The sequence below is a fragment of the Medicago sativa genome, chromosome 8 (assembly GCF_051527215.1).
Source record: "Medicago sativa cultivar Bolivia chromosome 8, Bolivia_mono, whole genome shotgun sequence".
NCBI lineage: Eukaryota > Viridiplantae > Streptophyta > Magnoliopsida > Fabales > Fabaceae > Medicago > Medicago sativa.
In genome coordinates, this window is record NC_140756.1 from 8,955,804 (window position 1) to 8,964,143 (window position 8,340).

Here is an 8,340-nt window from a genome sequence, read left to right on the forward strand (position 1 = left end):
TGGATTCACAAGATGGTCGGTATTCATTTAGGCACTTCAACATACCTAACAATAAGTGCTCTAAAACAAGATTACAATGTACAACACTTGTTCGCTTTGTGAAATTAAATACTCATGAACTCAATGAAATTGTCCCCTAAGCCTTGGTGGTATAAGCCTTTGGTGGTTAGTGCTAAAAGTAATATTAGGATCAAAATTTAACATCACAAAAAAATATAAACAAGGGGCCCAAGATATTAGTTTGCAAATCCTACAAATTGAAGGTGACGAAGTAACAAGATAAGGAAAGAAAACAAAAGACAGATCAAGAAGATATAAGAGACCGCAGTGTGCGAAACATGCTCGAAAACCCATGAACAAAAACAACTACTCTCAAAACATGCCCATTTTGATGGCTACTCCCACTAAACTTGTTTGTGGACCTGGAACCATTGGTTAGGACATGCCTTGCATCATTCTCCACGTAAATGAAGTTTGAATTCAAACTGGCGTAACGGTACACGTTTGTCATGCGTTCTACAATAATAATAGGAACAAGCAAAGGATCTCCAAATATATACATGTCTTGAAGCGCCCGATTGTTGATCCGCATCGAAATCATATGTCATAAATTCCGGTCGGCCAAAACGGGCGGATCATAAATCATTCTAGACAAACACAATCACTTACCCTCATTTGTGATATACCTCGCCTATGAAGTTCGCACGCATTATTGCGGTTTGAATAGGCCGAACGGAAGAAAAAAGAAATAACATATTTGAAGAATATTATAGTTAATTTCAAACAGAAAGCAGACAATAATAAATTTTTTGAATCTTGTACAAACAACATATAATAGATAATTACATCATCGATCAACCTCCTTGTATTTAATGAACTTCGTGTAAGCTATGGTGCAATGATGTCCCCTCAACTTTGTTGTGCATATATTGATGCGGCATCGCAACCTTTGACTACACCATCCATATTGACCATTCGGTTCCCGATCAACCGCCCGGGATTTGCGCAAATTCAAGTATTTTTGTTTTGTTTTCCCCGAGTAAAGGAATATGATTGAAAAGAGATGTTAAGCTCAAAGTTTGCACCTTTTCTCACAAGATAACATTCTTGCTATGCCTTCATGTTGCTAATAGAAACCTTGCATTAAAAATTATAATATGCCGTATATAAATCTCAAACCAAGAAAAAATTATCAATATAGTTTTCGGTATGTTATTATGATCGAATGAAATGTAAAACTGAAGAAGAAACAATGATTTATGGAAAAAAGTGCTACAAGGATTTAAATGTCAAACTTAAATAATTATTTAGACATAGGTGAACAAACCTGTGGAATTTCGTAAATACATTCCAGAGATATAAGAGCCGATTCGCTAGAGGCGAAAAGAGTTTAACAGATGATCATCCCAAGAAAAAGGTTGAACCGATTTCTCGGTTAGATAATTGATATTATGAGTAGCATCCCGTTTAAGAAAAGATTTAAGTATTAAATTAGCAAATAGCATAAAACACAAAGAAGAAACAAATAATGACAACCTTGACATTGAAAGAATAGGAGCACGACACCGACTTCTTCCCTATCAGTCGAGGTGATTGTTCACCATCAATACTTTGGACACGTGCCGGTGGAGTTGAATCAAACCATTTTGTATCATCTCGATTCAAACGCGATTTCAGTCAAATCAATAGCTTGGTCAATGCCTCGTGCTTATTCTTCTCGGATCTTCAAGCGGGATATCATGAGAAGCCATCAATGCTTTGATGAGCATCACACGATTTGAGTTTGATCGGGGTTGAAGAATAAGTTGCAATAGTGAGCAAAGAGAATTCTCGACAAAATTAATTTTAGTCACTAATTTAAATTATGATATTGTGACTTCAATTTAAAACGCCTTCACACACACAAAAAAAAGCATTGTTGTGAAGTTATACAAATATAACGACAACACATCATAGCATACCTTGTTTGACCCAACATAATCTTCACTTAATTGCCTTCGAATCCCTACAATCACCGGTACAATTCAACTAACCATATCATTCAACAGCTTAAAACAATATAGTGTGGAAGACAAGCAAAATAACATAAATAAGTTATGGCTATTTTACAATCATTGCTTTATTATATCTTGCACCAAACCATTGAGAAAAGCTACTCTTCTATCGGAGTCTTCTTGCTTCTCTCTCGGACTCAAGTAGGGCAATGTCATCTCCTTCTCTAATGGGGCCCTTCACATTCCTCATGATGTAGCGATTCTCATGCGAGAATCTTGACTCTAACCCGAGTGACTGTCCTCCGGATCCGGTACGACCCATAACTTTCTCAACTTGAGCGTGCTTAATCCGTGATTCCATCCCGCTCAAACACAAACAAATTCGCAATTGTTAAGAGAGTAAAGCAAAGAAGCATATAGCAACAATCACAATCAGCCAAACAACAACAACAACCAACAACAAAAATAAACGAGAATTGTTTGATAGTGAAGAAGCTAGTCGAAATCTAAATCGAGAGAAAATCCAAATCCAATCGAACCCACTAAAACCTCAAAGCAAACCTCTCAAAATCAGAACTTGAAACGAAATGGAAGTACGGAATCGACCTAGAAACTCACCTTGAGAAAACCCGAAACAAATTGAAGGACGGATCGCGAATGGAAGAAACGAAATCGAGAAGGTGAGAAGGAAGAGGAACGCCGCGAGAGAGAAAGTTGAGAGCGAAATCGCGAGAAAGTCGCGAGTGTTTTGGTGTGTTGTTGTTCTTTGAAACCCTAACAAAATCGAACAAGAAGAGGACGGTGGTGAATCGACCAAGGCTGCGCCGCGATTGATTGAGCGAGAAAATCGAACAAGAACAAGAAGAAGAGGACGGTGGTGGATTGTGTAGTGAAAGGGAAAGTGAATGGAACGGTGATTGAATGAGTGAAGGGAAAGTGGATTATGATACATGAAAGGATAAGGTTAAAGTAAAAGTTTGGTTTTACATCGTGCACTTCTCACCCAATGATGTGAAAAAAAATAGACAAAGTTTTTACTCATATTGCGAAAATGCCACCGCGCTTTTTTCCCTTCATTCCAATAATCCACCGATGTAAATGGTCCATGCTATTAAGAATTCCCCTCATGTGCATATTTCAACTGATGTAAAAACTCACAATGTGTATATTTTCCTTCGGTTATTTTGCCACCGATGTGAAAACTAAAACCCCTATGATGTAAAATATATATTTTGTAGTAGTGGCGGTTATAACAATGAAACATCAATGCCATTATTAATTTGAGAAGGTGAAAATTTTGATTTTTTTGTATGAGCGAAAAATTTGAATGTTATCACATGACATTTGTTAGAGTTAGTAGGGGACAATGACATATATTGCACACCGATCTTAAATGTCAATGTTATATAGACCGAGAGAATCCGGATTCGGTACATAATTTATTACCAAACTTTACTTTTTTTGGAAGTTCATATTAGCATATCATTTTTATTGAGAATGAAAGGTTTAAGTAAATAAGTAAAATTTAAAACTTCGGTACCGTTTTATAGAATCTTGATTAGTTAACCAACCCTATTAGACATTGGAATAAACTTAGACCCTTTAAATGGATGCATCAGTCTCAATTTAAGTTACGGGTTGAACACTTATTCTAAATGACAAAATTAAATTGTTTAGTCAAAAGATTTATTTTATGATTGGGACTTTCATGGATAGGGAAAAGGATAAGATCATCGTGCCAATAGCCGCCCCTTGGTCGAGCTTTGATGTAAGAGAAATAAATATCACTATATATAGAACTTCACATTTTTCTTATCTTCATTATTGTGGCTGTAGATTTTTGAGTTAAAATCTCCTTATGAATATAAAAGCATAATAAATATGAATATCTCGTGTGGGAGAAAAAACTCATTAATAAACGAATCAAGCTTATTTAATTTTTATAAACAGAGTTATGTTAATGGTTTCCATTTAGTGCAAATCCAATTCTTAAACATGTAAAGTATATTACTTTGTATCAATACGATCAATGATCTTTTCATTTAAGAATAACAATATATAATTATTTTTCGCGTATATTTTTATACATTTTTTGGACCATGCCGATTAACGAGTTCAATTTAACTTCAATATAGATTGCTTTTGCCTTTTAGGCTCGATGTTCGAAAGATTGTAGAATACCGACCAATGATAATAAGTTCCCGAACCAATTGAGTTAAAGAAAGTTTTACTAGGAAAAGAACGATCTTGTTAAAGTGTGAAAATATGATAGATTAGGCAATTACTTGCTTCACAAGTAATTGACCGGTTAGGTAACTAACTAACTGTTTTTGAAAGTTAAGATGGTTATGATAGTTAGTTGTAGATGGTTAACCAACTATAGTTGGATTTGTATAGGGCTATGCATAGTATAAGTGTAAGATCACACGGTACAATCCATATTTGTGAATACCAATTTTCTCTATATTCGGTATCTAGTTCATAAAAGATTTCTCTCGCTATTCTTTCATTTATGGAAGTTAAGTTTTATCTCTTTGCAGATCTAACATAAGCAACCTTTATTTCCATAGCATGAAATAGAAACCACATCATATTTCTAGTTCATGTCATAATCTTGTGAAATTGATGAATAACCATACCACAACCAACTAACCAAGTTCATTCAAATTTTTTTTTCATCCACCCTTTATTTCCATAGCATGAAATAGAAACCACATCATATTTCTAGTTCATGTCATAATCTTGTGAAATTGATGAATAACCATACCACAACCAACTAACCAAGTTCATTCAAATATATTTTTTCATCCACATTGTCTAGTTCAACTCTGTAATGTGCAAGAGCGAAGTACCATCTAATCCTTTTTTTACAAAGTAGGCTTCATAGTCGACAACCGTGGTTTCTACGTATTTAGGAGGATTGTCTTCTCGATAATAGTTCTTTCATAGGTCCATAGGTCTTTGAGGATGACCTAGTACTGTAGAGAAAAAGCTTGCTACAGATATTCTTGGACCAATTTTATTTGCAAGTACTTTGTGTTCAACACTCTTGAATCTGTCATTTGTTATAAGCTACAAGATAAACAAGAAAATGATTAGCTATGCTGCAAAAAAATAAAAATATAACTATATGTTTACATCTATTTTTTATCCTTCCGATTAATATCTTCAAAACCAAATCGGACATTGAACCGATGAGACCTCTAGGTCATGGTTGAATCAGATGAAAATAATGCTTAAAAGGTAAAAATATCAAATGATGTAAATAAGGAAAAGTTAAAAACATCGTTTAGCATCGGTACGAGGGGTTTAGATTATGCTGAACTAGTCAAATTACTAGTAAAGTAAGCAACAACAAGGCACAAAAGCCACAAGATGACACCTCAAATTAGAAGGAAATAAGGTATTACGGTTTTGGTTGGTTCAAACTCAACCATCAAAGCATTATTCAGCTTGTAAGGTGAGGGATACCTTCTACTTATAAACACTTTTTCAAACGATAATTCATTGAATAAACATCTAGAGCGTAACCGGATAGCATGTATCCCGATGGATCTTGGATAGACTCGATGCTATCTAGGAATTTTGATTGTGCTAACTCAACTCTAAAAAAACATGCTAGCATGGTGAAAAATGTCTTCTCGCTTACAAATACATTTTCATATCATATTTTATCTAGACGGTACATAGACCGGATACCAAGTTTTAAAAGAATATCATATTTTCTCCAATGTAAGACTCTTAAGATAATACATATAATATGCTTGAAACCAATTTGAAAATGCAGGAGGTTTGATCAATTATCCATTTTAGTTTGCATGGTTTGTCCAATTTTAGTAGCTTTCGTGTCTGCTTTGCTTAGTGCATGACACATTCGATTTCTCAATAAGTGCCATATTGATTTTTTTTTCTTTTCTTTTCGGTATGGTACATAATAACTAACAATTTACGAAAATATACACACAAAACTTGCCTGAGAAGATCACCAACATTAACTATGAGAGCTCCGGATACGGGAGTTATATCAATCCATTTATCTTCATAAAGAACTTGGAGACCACCAATATGGTCTTGGAGAAGCAATCCGTTAGAAAACCACCGTCGAATGCTTGGTTGTTCCCAAAGTCAATTCTCGGTTCGGGACAAGAAGGATAATAATGGCAAAGAGCAAATAGCCCTTGAGTACAATCCATATCTTTTAGATGATTTGGACTCAGTACCTAAAGCTTTTGATAACAATTCAAACAGTAAAGTTCCAAGATTCATCATGTCTTTTCCATATTCTAGCGGTATATCTCGCAACAAAAAATAGGCAATTAGAAGAGAAAAAAATTGAGGATTAAATTCAATTTCAGTACCATAAATAATTTCTATCGAGTTGGTTTTTTATGGTTGTTTTGGTCTTTGCCCTCCGGTTTTTAGCAAAAATGGTCGTGGTTATCCTAAGTCCGTCCAAGAGATAAGTAAAATCCAACTAAAGATTGTACAATTGAATGCAATTAAATCACACACCGAAGACACCTTTAATCCGATGTGTATCGGTGCTACAAACAGATTACAGAATAACCAAAGTTCAAGGAGCGCATAAATTTTATATACATGTATAGAAATGTACTAGTACCTCGCATACCACAGAATCTCTTCGGTTTGAGAGTGTCGAGTGGAGCCAAGTAACAAGCAAAAGTATCCCTCCAATTGAGTGCCGGTGGGCTATAAATATCATAATTGCTATTGTAAATAAAGGATCTATTCATATCTCTTGTATAAAAATCTTTTTTGACTTCGTGTCTTGTTCATAAAACCTTTTCACCCCATCTTTCAACTCCTCAAGAACACTCAAAGGGATTCCATGGTTAACAACTCTGAAAAATCCCCAAGTTTCACATGCTTCCTTGACTTTCTCGACAATCCCTTGGTGAATACTTGGATCTATATTATCAACATCTACAAGGTCTATGACGAAATAACATGGCTTGTGTTGTTGGCTTTCTCATATTTGTACGGTTGACAGTGGAATATCTCGGGTATCCTCTTAAGTCTTCTATCAACAAGTCCTTTCACACCAGCCTTTTGTTTCATCAAATGCTTTGCGTTCATTCATTATAGAATCAAGGTTAGGCTTGGTTGTATCGGTGGTTCCCATTTTTCTTATGCTTCTAGTGGTTCTGGAGTGAGTAGAAGTAGCAAGAATTATATTATATATGGCACACCAACGACAAAGAGTTACGTATATAAACAAGTATGTGGACTCAAATCGTTAATGAGTTACAATTATGGTAGAAATCTTGGAGAGCTACGAAGCATTGACATAGAAACGGACAACGGTTTTAACATTGAAACATCGCTACCATTATTAATTTGTGAAGGTGAAAACTTTGAATGCAATCTCTTGTGTCGGTATAGGACAAAGACATGTGTAAGATATTGATCTTAAATATGGATGTTATATATATATATATATATATATATATATATTGAGATTTTCTCGAATTCAATAAATAGTTTTTAATCAAACTTTACTTGTCTTTCGACCGAACTTCATATTTTCATAGCATTTTTATTGAGAATGAATGGTTAATAAAAGGGTAAAATATGCTTTTCGTCCCCGTAATTATAGGCCATTTGAATTTTCGTCCCCGAGCTTACAAATCCTCCCATTTCGTCCCCGTAAAAGTTAATCACTTGAAATTTCGTCCCTCGCCCCTTTTAATCACCGCCACGTCAGCAAATTACCAAAATGGCATGGGAAATGACGAAAATACCCCCGGCTTCCCCCATCGCATAGCATGTAGCGAACCTATAGGCTTCCCCATCTCAACATCGAGTAAAGGGGTGAAGTAAGTAGTCCGAGCTATTACAAAGTTTTCATCCGCATCTCGAATGCAAGCTCCGAAACCAACTTGTTGAGGGAAGTGGAGAAGGATGCATCAACGTTGCATTTTAATCTTCCGACACTTGGCTTAGTCCACTTATATACTCCCTCCGTCCCATATTAAGTGACCTAGTTGACCATGTCACGTATGCCAATGCACAATTTTTAACTTAAATATCTTTAATAATTTATTAGGAAAAATTATGAAAATTTGATATTTTGAAAATATTCATCGTGACGAATCCAACAAGATCTTATATGCTATATTTTGTATTTATGTATTAATAGAAAAATGAGGTCAAAGCATGTTATATGAATAGTACACTTTTTAAAATTAGGTCATTTAAAACGGGACGGAGGGAGTATATCGGTATGTGTGGAATGAGGAGTAGTGTGAGTCCCGGTTTCTTGTGCATTCCTTCGGCTACTTAGAAAAGCCTTCGCACGTGCTCCAATCCGTTGAGTAGTTTCCAT

The 8,340-nt window shown here is 35.1% G+C and overlaps 2 pseudogenes; both read right to left on the reverse strand.

Annotated features, from left to right (window-relative positions):
- Positions 1-2,122: 2,122 nt before the first annotated feature.
- Positions 2,123-2,355, reverse strand: LOC146896708 (small ribosomal subunit protein eS28z/eS28y pseudogene; annotated as a pseudogene).
- A 3,764-nt stretch (positions 2,356-6,119) lies between these two features.
- On the reverse strand, positions 6,120-7,203 carry LOC146896709 (1-aminocyclopropane-1-carboxylate oxidase homolog 12 pseudogene; annotated as a pseudogene).
- Positions 7,204-8,340: the final 1,137 nt, after the last annotated feature.